The sequence below is a fragment of the Furipterus horrens genome, unplaced genomic scaffold (genome assembly GCF_987537825.1).
Source record: "Furipterus horrens unplaced genomic scaffold, mFurHor1.1.pri manual_scaffold_9, whole genome shotgun sequence".
NCBI lineage: Eukaryota > Metazoa > Chordata > Mammalia > Chiroptera > Furipteridae > Furipterus > Furipterus horrens.
Window position 1 is genome coordinate 76512944 of NW_028327179.1, and position 13655 is coordinate 76526598.

The 13655-nt window shown below is 36.2% G+C and overlaps 1 protein-coding gene across 2 annotated transcripts in view; it reads right to left on the reverse strand.

Annotated features, from left to right (window-relative positions):
* Nucleotides 1-13655, reverse strand: part of CPED1 (cadherin like and PC-esterase domain containing 1) — a 286576-nt gene that overhangs the window by 164809 nt on the left and 108112 nt on the right. The gene's annotated exons all lie outside the window — the stretch shown is intronic.

The window sequence follows — 13655 nt, forward strand, 5'->3', positions numbered from 1 at the left end:
ATTATAAGCCTTTCAATTAAATATGGAGTGCCACTACATCTTGTAACTTCAATTAGTTTAGAGGTGCTTACTCCATTTTTTTCTCTGTTTCTGGTATCATGGAGACAGAAGTGAAACTGTTAACAGGCTTGTGATCAGAATGCCTGAATTTAATTTGTTACTCTACTAATCAGGTGACTTTGGAGATGCTACTCAATTCTCCAAATTTTTGTGTCTTCTTTAAAATAGGTTAATACCTACCAACAAGAGTGCTATGAAACCAAATTAGGAGGAACATGGAAGAGGAGTAAGTGGAACCTACATTAACCTCCTCTCAGGACCAATCTGGAATTATAACTAAATTGTAGAGAAATCATCCTGAATAACCAACTGAACACGAGCTGGAGAGAAGCCTTATAACCAAGGACAGACAGAAGAAACCACTTCACCACAGATTGGTAGAGACTGCGGAGGAAGTGTGAGAAGGCTGGACGGACTCCCATGGATATTTCAGTGGCAGGGGATTCCATCTGAGAAGTGTGCGATCTAAACACCAACCTAGACTCCCCAACCCACAGCACCAGAGCTGGAATAGAATCCAAATAACCTCCAGCTGTGAAAAGTAGCAGGGTTTCTTTCTGCCAGGGAGATGCGGAGAGCCTTTTAAAGGGCCAATGCACAAAATTTCATTTTGCAGTCACTTGCCCTGGATGCTGGCAAAGGGAAGACAGAGTGGACTAGAGACACTTGATGAGAGTCTGAGGTTGGTGGCTCTGGGGAGAGAACTGAAGGAAACAGCTGCCAGAATCCCTGTGCTGAGTCATTCTCCGTTCTGCAGAAACCGTTTTTCTCAGGCAGAGTACTCCCCTCCGAATGGCATTAGCCTGAGGGGAAGCAATAGCCCCACCTACAGGAATCACTCTGCCCCACCTTGTGATGCTCAAGCCAGGCTGCTGATGACAGATTGAGGCTATATCATTGACTAATTTAACAATTAATGCAGAAAACACAAAGAAGTGGCCAAAATGGGAAGACAAAGAAACAGACCCCAAAAGAAAGAATAAGAGAATTCTCCAGAAGAACTAATGAAATGGAGGCAAGCAATGTATCAGATAGAGGGTTTAGAGTAATGATTATAAGGATACTCAACAGCATGAAAGAAGACATAGAAACCATAAAGAAGGACCAGTGAGAAATAAAGAATGCAATATCTAAAATAAATAATATACTGGAAAGAATAAACAGTAGGTTAGATGAAGCAGAGGATCAAATCAGCGATTTGGAAAACAAGGTTAAAAAAAAAAAAAAAAAACCCTGAGCAGAGCAGCAAAAAGAAAAAAGAATTTCAAAAAATGAGGAGAGCTTAAGAAACATTTTGGACAACATGAAATGTAACAATATACGTATCATGGGAATACCAGAAGGAGAAAAGAGTGAGCAAGTGATCAAGAACCTATTTGAAGAAATAATGACCCAAAACTTCTCTAATCTGGTGAAGGAAAAAGACACACATCCAGGAAGCTCAGAAAGTCCTAAGCAAGTTGAACCCATAGAAGCCCACACCAAAATACATTATAATTAAAATGACAAGTCTTAAAGCCAAGGAGAGAATCCTAAAAGCTGCAAGAGAAAAGCAGGTAGTTAACTACAAGGGAGCATCAATTACACTGGCATCTGATTACTCAACAGAAACATTTCAGGACAGAAGGGAGTAGCATGAAATATTCAAGGTGATGAAAAGGACCTGCAACTAAGGCTACTTTAATAAACAAGGCCATTATTTAAAATTGAGGGAGAAATAAGGAGCTTCCCAGACAAGAAAAAGCTAAAGGAGTTTGTTAACACCAAACCAGTATTAAAATAAATGTTAAAGGGCTTCCTTTAAGAAGAAGAGAAAGAGAAAGAAAAGGAAAAAAAAAAAAAAAAAAAAAAGGAAAACAGTCTAACAATAAAATGGCACTACCTACATATCTATCAATGATCAACTTAAATGTTGATCATTGATATACACAAGGTAGCTGAATGGATAAGAAAACAAGACACATATACATGCTGCCTCTGAGAGACCCATCTCAAATCAAAAGATATACACAGACTAAAAGGAAAGGGATGAAAAAAGATATTTCATGCAAGTGGAAAAGAAAAAAACAGCTGGGGTAGCAGTATTTATATCTGACAATATAGACTTGAAAACAAAGGCTATAGTAAAAGACAAAGGACACTACAAAATGATAAAGTAAACAATCTAACAAAATATAAATTTACTAAGCATTTATGTACACAATGTAGGAGCAACTAAATATGTGAAGCACATCTTGATGGGCGTAAAGAGAAAGATCAGGAGAAATGCAGTAATAGCTGGGGATTTTAAAACCCCATTGACTTCAATGGATAGATCTTCCAGGCAGAAAATCGACAACGCTACAGCAGCCTTAAATGTCACACATGATCAAATGGATTTAATTGATATCTTCAGAGCATTTCAGTCCAAAGCAGCAGAAGATACATACTTTTCAAGTGCACATGGAACATTTTCTAGGATAGACCACATGTTAGTACACAAAACAAGTCTCAATAAATTTAAGAAGATTGAAATTATATCAAGCATCTTCTCTGACCACTATGCCATGAAACTAGAAATCAATCACAAGAAGAACACTGAAAAACATGCAAAGAGTAAACCTAAATAACATGTTATTAAACACTGAATGGGTCAATGATGAGATCAAGGAAAAAACTCAAAAGATAACTTAAAACAAGTGAAAATGAGGACACAACAATCCAAAATCTGTGGGACACTGGGAAAGCAATTCTAAGAGGGAAATTCATAGTATCACAGGCCTATCCCCCAAGACACCAAAAAAACAAAAAGTTCAAATAAACAATCTAACTTCACACTTAAAGAAACTTGAAAAAGAACAACAAAAAAATCAAAGCGAGTAGAAGGAAGAAAATAATAAAGATCAGAGCAGAAATAAATGAAATAGACTCTTAAAAAATGATACGAAAGATCAATGAATCCAAGATCTGGTTCTTTGAAAATATAAACAAGATTGACAAACTTTTAACCAAACTCATCAATTAAAAAATATAAAGGACCCAAATAAATAAAATCAGAAATGAAAGAGGACAAATAACAACTGACACCAAAGAAATATGAAGGACTATAAGAAAATATTATGAACAATGATATGCAAACAAATTGGACAACCTGGATGAAATGGATAAATTCCTAGAAACATATAATCATCCAAATATAAATCAGGAAGAATCAGGGAATCTGAATAGACAGACTACACCTAGTGAAATTGAAGCAGTAATAAGAAAAAGTCCCAACAAACAAAAGCTCTGGACCGGATGGCTTCACAGGTGAGTTTTACCAAACATTCCGAAAATAACTAAAATGTCTACTTGTCAAACTATTTCATAAAATTCAAGTGGAAGGAAGGCTCCCAAACTCATTTTATGAGGTCATCATTACCCTAATTCCAAAACCAGATACTGACACTACAAAGAAAGAAAATCATATCCCTGATGAACATAAATACTAAAATTATCAACAAAATACAAGCAAACCAAATACAACAATACATCAAAAAGATCATACAGCATGAACAAGTGGGATTTATTCCAGGGATCCAAGATTGGCAAAGCAGTCACAAATCAATAAATGTGATTCACCACATAAACAAAATGAAGGATAAAAACTATATGATCATATCAATAGATTAGAAAGAGCATTTGATAAAATTCAGCACCCATTTATGATGAAACCCCACCCCAAGTGGTAACAGAAGGAACACACATAAACATGATAAAGGTCATATAAGACAAACCCATTGCCAGCATCATATCAACAGGCAAAAACTACAAGCATTCCCCTTAGAAACGGGAACAAACAGGGATATCCACTCTCACATCTCTTATTCAACATAGTACTGGAAGTCCTAGCCACAGCAATCATACAAGAAGAAGACATAAAAGGCATCCAAAATGGAAAGGAAGTAGCAAAACTGTCTTTATTTGCAGATGACATGATAATGTACATAGATAACCCCAAAGATTCCACCAAGAAACTACTAGACTGATAAATGAATTCAGCAAAGTAGAAGAATCAAAATTAATATCCAGAAATCAGTTGCATTTTTATATGCCAATAACGAGCTAACAGAAATGGAAATTATGAAAACAATCCCATTCACAATTGCTTCAAAAAGAATAAAATATATAGGCATAAACCTAAACAAGGATGTAAAAGACCTGAAAAATTATAAGACACTGAAGAAAGAAATTGAAGAAGATGCAAATAAGTGGAAGCACATACCATGTTCATGGATAGGAAGAATTAACTTCTTAAAACGTCCATATTACCCAAAACAATCTATAGATTCAATACAATTCCTATCAAGATTCCAATAATGTATTTCACAAAATTATAACAAATATTTCAAAAATTTATATGGAACTGCAAAAGGCCCTGCAGAGCAACAGCAATCTTGAGAAAGAAGAACAAAGTTGGCGGAATCATGCTACCTAACAACAAACTCTACCATAAGGCCATAGAAATCAAAACAGCATGGTATTGGAATAAAAACAAATACACAGATCAATGGAACAGAATAGAGAGCCCAGAAATAAATCCACACCTTTATAGTCAATTAATATTCGACAGAAGAAGCAAGCACATACAATGGGCTAAAGATAGTTCATTCAATAAACGGTGTTGGGAAAATTGGACAGATATGTACAGAAAAATGAAACTAGGACACCTCCTTACATCACACCCAAGAATATATTTAAAAATGAATCAAAGGCTTAAATGTTAGACCTGAAACCATAAATATCCTGGAAGAAAACATGAGCAGCAAAATCTCAGATATAGCCCCTAGCAATTTTTTTATAAGATATATCTTCCAGGCAGGGAAACAAAATAAAAAATAAACAAATGAGAATACATAAAACTAAAAACGTTTTGCACAGCAAAGGAAATCACCAACAAAATAAAAAGACAAACCACAAAATGAGAGACTGTATTTGTCAATACATCTAATAAGGGGATAATATCCAAAATTCATAAAGTTCTTACAAAACTCAATACTAAAAAAACAAACAACCCAATTTAAAAATGGGCAAAGGACCTGAATAGGTACTTCTCCAAGGAAGACAGTCATTCTGCCAGGTGTGAGCATTTCTCTGATGATTAGTGACTTTGAGCATCTTTAATATGTTTGTTGGCCATCTGTATATCATCAATAAGTCAACAAATAACAAGTATTGGCAAGGATATGGAGAAAGGAGAACCCTTTTTCACTGTTGGTGGGAATGCAGATTGGTGCAGTCACTGTGCAAAACAGTATGGAATTACCTCAAAAAATGAAAAACTGATCTCCCTTTTGACTTTTGGGACTATATCTGAAGAAACCCAAAACACTAATTCAAAAGAACATAAGCACCCCTGTGCTGATTGCTGTGTTATTTACAACCAGCAAGACATGGAAGCAGCCTAAGTGTCCATCAGTAGATTAGTGGATAAAACAACTATGGGACATTTTCACAATGGAATACTATACAGCAATAAAAAGAAGAAAATGTTATCCTCTTCAACAGTATAGATGGACCTGGAGAACATTATGCTAAGTGAAATAAGCCAGTCAGAGAAAGACAAATACCATATGATTTCATGCATATGTGAAATCTAGTGAACAAACTGAACTAACAAGCAAAACCAAGACAGACTCAGAGAGCAGGCTGACAGCTCTGGGGGTGGTTTGGGAGTGGAGGAAAAAGGACTCATGGACATGGACAACAGTGGTGATTGTGAGGAGGGTGTAAGGGGGATAAATGGTAAATAAAAAAGTATAATAAAATCAATAAATAATTTTTAAAAGTTGCATTAAGATGCACCCCTAAGATTAATATGATTTTATTCAATTATTTTATGTGTCCATTGAGGGAATATTACCTATTACTAGAATGAGAAGGGTTTGGTATCAATATTTTAAATGTAAGCATAGAGAAACTTGTTCACTTAAATATGTAGTGGTAGATGGAAGAGCTTAGTTATAGCAATATATTTAATTCTACGAACTCTTTCCAAGGTATATGAAAAAACCACATAGTGATTTATCATGAAATATTTAATTTTGTTAAAGACTGAAAACAATCTGAGTACCGAAGGATTTTTTGCCTGGTGATGAACATCTTTCATTTTTCTAACAAAAACCACATTGAAATTAGTCTGTTTGGGGGTTGCTTTTTGTTTGCAGAATTTTTCACCCTGGAGCAATCATCATCATCATATTATGGAGAGATGAGAGCTAGAAATTCCTTCCAGAGAGCAGAGGGGTGTCTAAGAAAGGAATGGGAAAGGAGAACCTACTTCAGAGGTGCCAACTAGTGAGATCAAATTTTAGCAAGGTATACACATGAAAGATGAAGTTACAGGCATTGAACCTCAAAACTATCCATGTGCTTGTGAATCCCTTAGTGTCTCTGTGGATCCCCAGAGGCACATGACACCCTGCTCAAGGATGATGGCTCTGGATGTGTTTGGCCTGAGGAACACACCTGCCACATGTCAGAGCGCTGTGTGAGATAAGGTTCTGGTGAACATTGTGGACTAGAGGAAGAAGTCTCCTTGGTGTTTTAAAGGGATATACTTTATGAAAAACCAATCTGATATTTACAAATAGAAGAAAAAAGGAAAAAATATGTGAGAAAGGGATAAAAATGACTAAATAGCAAACCTAAGTACTAATGTAAGTTTTCATTTAGTGCACATGTGGCATTTGGATATAATTCTGTGTTGTACTAAATCATAATTAACCTTAGCTAAGCTAACATAGTTTGCTGAACACTGTGCATTGCTCATGCATTGTTTTGTTTATATTCATGGCAATGCTCAGGTTGATACTCATTATCCCCATTTTATAGACGAAGAATCTGAGGCTTTAATTAGAACACAAGTAACTTGCCTATATGGTTTCAGAAGCCTGGAAGCTTGGCTGCAAAGCCCCAGCATTACTTCTGCCGTTGTGCCTTTGATTGTACTAGTGTAAGAATATGGATGGACCCTGAAATACAGAAGATTTCATCATCTGTTTTCACTTTTTGAAAAATGTGTTTGAAACTGTCATAATTTTCAAGAATATCTAAAATATCAATTCAATAACTTGAGCATTTATGTAGCCTAATTACCTTTTGGAAAAACTAAGAATATTTTTTGTAACAAATTGCTTAGATCAAGAACAAATTTGTGTTAAGTCAAATGATTTAAGAACATAAATATTCTCATCATTTGTTTTAGCTCATGGAAAATTGGCTTCCTTTAGGGTAAACCATGAAAAAAACTGAATTAATTGGCCCTACATTTGGATAGTTTTTCTCATTCTCTGGAATTAGATCAAAACACTAATATTTAAATAAGTTTCATGCTTCCAGTGACATGAATAATTTTATTCATTTGTATTATTAACAACCCTTAGCTTTAAGCATACATTAAATTTGGTTATTATATGTGATTTAATACATTTTATAGTTGAACATTTTAAGTTCTCCCACACATAATACAATAGAGAATTGATCAGAAGCAAGGTACAGAAATACAAAAGGCTGCAAATAGCATTAAAATGTAATTATTTGCCCTGAATGGGAGAACCTTGATTGCATTATATTCAGCCTTCTGAGAGAACTATCAGGTTATTTTTATTGCCATTCTGAAATCTCTTAGTGGCTGATGAAGGAGCAGAGAAATTGAACAGTAAAGAGCAAAAGTTAAAGTTGCAAAGATTTTATCATTGGACTCTGCCTGTATAGGTCTACTAATTTTCTTTATATGAATGTTATTGTTCAAGTAGGTCAAAACTATTTCTATTAAAGTTAAAACACAGGCATTCTTTAAGCCTTAAAAAAAAAAGTTCTGACAGCTTGTTTTGAAAACTTTCCATCTGTTATTATCTTGAATAGAAAATGGCATTGAAATCTACTAATATTTTTAACAGGTAGTACAAGAATTTGCAAACAGGGAAGCATTTGACAGAAAGATACCTTTCTGATACATCTATACTCTCAAGTGAGTAAGAAAGTAAAAGAAAAAATATTTTTCATTTATGTTCTGGATATTTTATGCAAGCCATCTATATTAGGTCTTATTAGGTTTCATGGTCAATCACAAAAGAGAAGGAAATGTATTCATTATAAAAAATAATGGATTCTGGTTGTACAATAAAGAAAATGATAGTGCAATTTTCCCTAACTTAAGAGGCTGTAGTGCTAAAGTCTGCGGAATCCATAGATTTATTATAACCCTCTGCTACAGCCCCTACACCTCTCTGGTATCACTTACCTTATACCTCTCTCTTACCAGGGTCCAAACAAAACTCATTCTTTTATATGGGGCAGTATAAATGGGCATTTAACTGTTGTTCATCATTTAAAAATTCATGATTTAATATTCTAATTAAATATAGTGCGATATAGCCCAAACCAATCTTTTCATTGTGGTGGTCTTGACTACTGACTTCTGATTTCCCTGTCCCCCAACCACTTTCTCTTTGATTGCTGCCAGAGTCGTCTTTATGAAGCTCAGTTTAAATCACATCATTCCTCCTGGACCTGTGGGACATGCCTTATCACATTAGAAAGTGAGAGCAACTACTTATTCTTCTTTTGTTTAGAAGTGATATGATACCTCTTTTGGAAATGGCAGGAGGGAGAGAGGGATGGGGAGGAGAAATGCAGGGAAAGAAAGTGAATGGGTAAAGAAACATCAGATTCCCAAGGCAGAGGTTTCTATGTATAGTGCTCAGGCAGGGTACGGAGCACAGGAGGCCTAAGGACAAGACACATGGATAGGAACTGTGGCAGGATAGAAAGAAGCTAGAAAAATTTCTTGCCAAGTGGTATAAGGGAAACTGAGACAAAATAATGAAATAAGGCCTAACAATTTGAGCAATTTACAGTCAGCTAATGAATTACAGGTCTTACCTTCCTTAATCAAGGACATTTAGGAGCAAGTGCTTTACACATTCCAGACCGTCCTGGAGCAGACCATGCTTGGTCCCAGTCCCTATTGCTTTTTCTAATCCTCACCCAAGGATATGTTTATTGATTTTAGAGAGGGAGGAAGGAGAGAAAGAGAGAGAGAAATATTGATGTGAGAGAGAAACATTGATCAGTTGCCTTCCATAAGTGCCATGACCAGGAACTGAATCCACAACATTTTGGTGTGCTGGACGATGCTCCAACCAACTTAGCCACCTAGCCAGGGTAGTCCAGGCCCCTCTTGATGATGTTCTTTGAAAGGAAAACTAACGAGAAAATAACCCTGACACCTCTCTACATAAATTCTGATTAATCAATATCGAAGAACATACCTGGAAAGCTAAATAAATATTCTGTTAAGACCCTCCCACTGGCCAAAGAAAGATAAAAAGCCTCAAGACTAAGAACCCACAGTTCTAGTGCACGCCTACACTTTGTATCTTTGCTCTCTTTCTCCTAAACTCTAAGGGTCCCCACGAGATTGCAACCAGGGGAGCAGAGGGAAGTGGCGGCTCGTCCTAAGCTTACCCCCTGATCCTGTCTCCAAGGCCTCCTTTTACTCTGGTTTACCAGTGAGCTAACAGCAGCCCTGCCTTGGCTCACTTCTGTCATTGTGACTTCTACTTCTCAGTGAGCCAAAGTAACCCCACCTAGGCTCTCTCCTGTTACTTCTTCTACTCTAAGTTCTTCCTTTATTTCACCATCCCAGCCTTAATAAACATTCTCAAAATTGTCTGGACTCATATGAAATCTTTCCTGCACAAAGTCAAGAACCCACAGACCACAGGCTGGCCAGAGGCAGACCTGAAGCAGGCCCAGTCCCCATCTGGTAAAAGAACAGAGAAAATGGGTGAGCTCCTGTGAGGTCTGGTGTCCATCTCCCTCTCCACTGTCCCCCTCCCTTTCATCTGATCTATCTCAGGGAATGGCACCACCTTTCAAATAATGGCTGAAGACTCATCTTTGAGCCATCTCCAATTCTTGTGCCTACCTCCAAAAGGTGTGTACTTAGCTCCTTCTTCAAATAATCACCCCACAAACTAGTGCAAGCTGCCATCCCCTCACCTAGTCACCTTAAACTATCTGCCTCCACTCACAATCATCTTCAATCTGTTCTCCACACAGCTTCAGACTGGGCTTGAAAAGGTCAATCAAATATCATTCACTACCTGAATCAAACACCTGTTCACTCTTTTGCAGTGCTCTGTCTGCCCAAAGGAAGGCATCCAAATTCCTTGCACGTCTCTCAGCCCTGTGTGATTCGCTATCACCTTTCTCTCCTACTTCCTCTCCACGACTCTACTTTTGTTCAACAGGATACACCTTCAGTGTTACTGATGTTCTGTGAACATGCAGGACTCTCCTGCCTCAAGACGTCGGAATTCTCCATTTGCTGAGAATGTTTCTCCACGAACTCTTCATGTGACCCTCAGTCTCATCCATGAATCAGCTCATGTGTCATCTAGTCAGGAAGATCCTTCTACCCCTCATGAAGTGGCCAATCCAGTTACTTTTTACACATCATCCTTATTCATTTCATTCTTAGCTATATGTATTTAAAATTTGTAATTGTCTATATTTATTTATATATGTATAATTTGTTCTTTATCTCTATCTCATCTACCATTCCATACAAGCTCCACAAAGGCACGGATTTTTTCTTGTTTATTACTATATCACTGGAACCTAATACAGTATCTAGTATATAGGAAATACCCAGTCAATATGTGTAGAAGGAATGAAAAACCTCATTTAACCCACTGGAAACTATTCCAATTTTACAGATAGAGAAAGTAGTTCAGAGAGATAGGAAGACTTGCTCGAGGTCATACAGCTAGTATGAAGCCTTTCCTATGGGACAATTATCCCAAGGTCCCTAGAGATCATGCTTCGGGATTTTTCTTTTTAGTCTTCTAGATCCAGCACAATACGTCCAGTGCTAGTGGTTTATTTCTCTCTCCTTTCTGATTGTAATCAGAAATTTGCTTATCACTCAGACTGAAAGGATGTCATCATTGTCCTATTTATATTTTTAAATCACATTTCTTTTCACTTTAACAGTAACTTCTTGAAAGCATAAAAATGAAACATATTTCCTTAGCATAATGTTTTCCTTCTGTGACTTCTGAGTTTAGGGCAATGGTTTTACCTTCTGTGACTCAAATATATATTATTTATGTAGATGATTTGAGTAACCAAGTACATGGGGAAAATCTCATACCGTTCAAGTAGAAATAAAATTTCGAGTAGAAATTATTTGGGTACAGTACTTTTTTAAGCAGGGAGAGAAGGCTGTGGTGCCTGGAACTATTGGGTCCTGGAAGACTAGACACTAGGCACAAAGAAGCTGACTTACGGGGGGGCGCCACACAGCATATGGCTATATACAGCAGTGGGCAAAAGGAGGTTCACAGTTGTGAGTACATGAAACCTACACTTTATTATTGTTCATTAATTATTGTATCATTTTCCATACAAAAAACTGAAAATGTATTTTTCTCATCCTTGCATAAATAGAAGGAGACCTGGATTTCCTCTCCAGTCTGTGGCCCCTTTCTCTGAATATTAAAGATCTGCTTCATAGAGCTTCTAAGAACTGGTTTCATGTGTGGCAGTGGGGATGAGAGGACAAGCTGCTATGAGACAAAGCAGATAGAGTGGTGGGGATGAGGATGCTCCATATCATTAAGTGAGAAAGTCTACGTTTGACTGTCTCATAGGCAGATGCCTCACAGAGATATAATTAACAAAAGCAATGAAATCTATCACAGCAGATACACAGCAGATACAGAATGCAGCACAATGCATGTGTGTGGAATCCTGAGAAAGAATCTATAATCCATCTTTGTCTACTTTTGTAGCACTCAGAGAAATTAAAGACAAATTTCCAGTTCCACATCATGATGTTAAGCCACTTAGATAATTCAAAGGAATTCGAGTTTAATAGCTGACTTGAGGTTCAGGTTAAAATCAAATAGAGTACACACAAAAGACAATGAATAGAAGTAATGCATTTTCAGATGCTAAAATCTAAAATTCTAGTGCTAACTTTACAAAAATTTAAGGACCCCAATATGTCACAAAAGTGTTTTAAATAGAAAAACAATGTTTAATGACTGACAAATACTGAACACACTGAAGATTTATCACCATTCAGAATCTCTACTTAGCAATATAGCCTTCCTTAGCAAGCATGAATAATCAAGTACCATTTAAAAAACAAATATGTATAACCCAATGAAAGATAAAGGTCAAAGCTCTGTTGTCTAAGCATTTTTGCCTGTTTTCCATTCACTGTTGGGACAGGTCAGGCTATTAGTGTAATACCTAAAAATTCCACTTGGGGGCAATACAACATTTTTGTTTTGTTTTATCTCATAGCTATGTAGGTTTCCTGGGTGACAAAAGATGTCTATTTCTTTCAAATTTGAAAACACATTTAATTATAAGGAAGGGAAAAGCCCGTGTTTCATATTAAATTTTCAATGCATAAATCACATAAGACAAATGCAAGTCAGATTTTCTCCTGAAGGGAGCAAAAGTCTGTATTCTCTTAGCAGACAAATCAATTTTTACCTTATTGGCACAGTTGGAAATATTTTACACTTAGAATTTTTCAGTCTCTGAATAGCTCTCAAAGAATAAAGAAAATTGTTAATAGAAATATTTAAAATGACAATAATAACATTTAAAATGAACTGGAGATAAACTGTTTTGTTTCTATATCCGAAGGAAAAAAAATGTAAATATCATCTGTCTTCCTCACTGGTTACATATTTTTTCGTGAACTTAAGCATTAAAGTAATGATTTTTTTGAGACTTTTCTGCCATAGCTTTCACTGTTATTATACTTTGAATCCACATACTACTTTATAAAGGGGCTATTTTTATTACTAATTATACTTTTCAGCAATTTGATGGGTGGAGTCTTGATTCCAAGCCACCTCCCTCATCCCATCTGCTGAGTATTAGCTATTGTGTCAGGCACTGAAGGTTTGTTTCCTTAAAAGATAAACATAATCTCTTCTTAAGGGTTTTAAACATATTTAGGAAAACAAATTTTTCTTCTTTTTTGTTCTCCTGATTCTTTGCTGACTTTATCTGTTATTTTTCTCCCAATATATTTTCCTGTACTCAGAGATATTTTCCATTACTACAGTGATGAGAACTCTGGTGAACCTTGTTGCCAAAGTCCAGGAGTCAAGATTTATAAAATTAAATTCAGTAACTCTCTAGGTGCCTGCAGAGAAGTGGAAAATTTCAGGAAGTTTGCAGGGAGTTTTTTCCTTGATTCATGGTTCCATTACCCAAAGCTCAGTCTTAACAATTCTTTATTGTTTGGAGGGTAGTGAAGGACGAGATTACAGTTGTTCTATCTTTGAACATCTTTCTGGTTTAGCAAGCTCATCTATTAAAAAAAATGAGAAACTAAAAAATTAAGATGGTGCTGCTCTCTGTGGATACAAAGTGTTTGAAACATTGTTTATACTACCTTTTTCACTCAAAACACTTGTTTATTTTACAAACATGTTCAGCGAGGTGTAACAGAAATCAGAGCAACACTTCTGTGCTGGACTATAGCAGAAAGAGAAAAATCCTTCATAGGCTAATTTATGAGTTTTGATGACATCCAC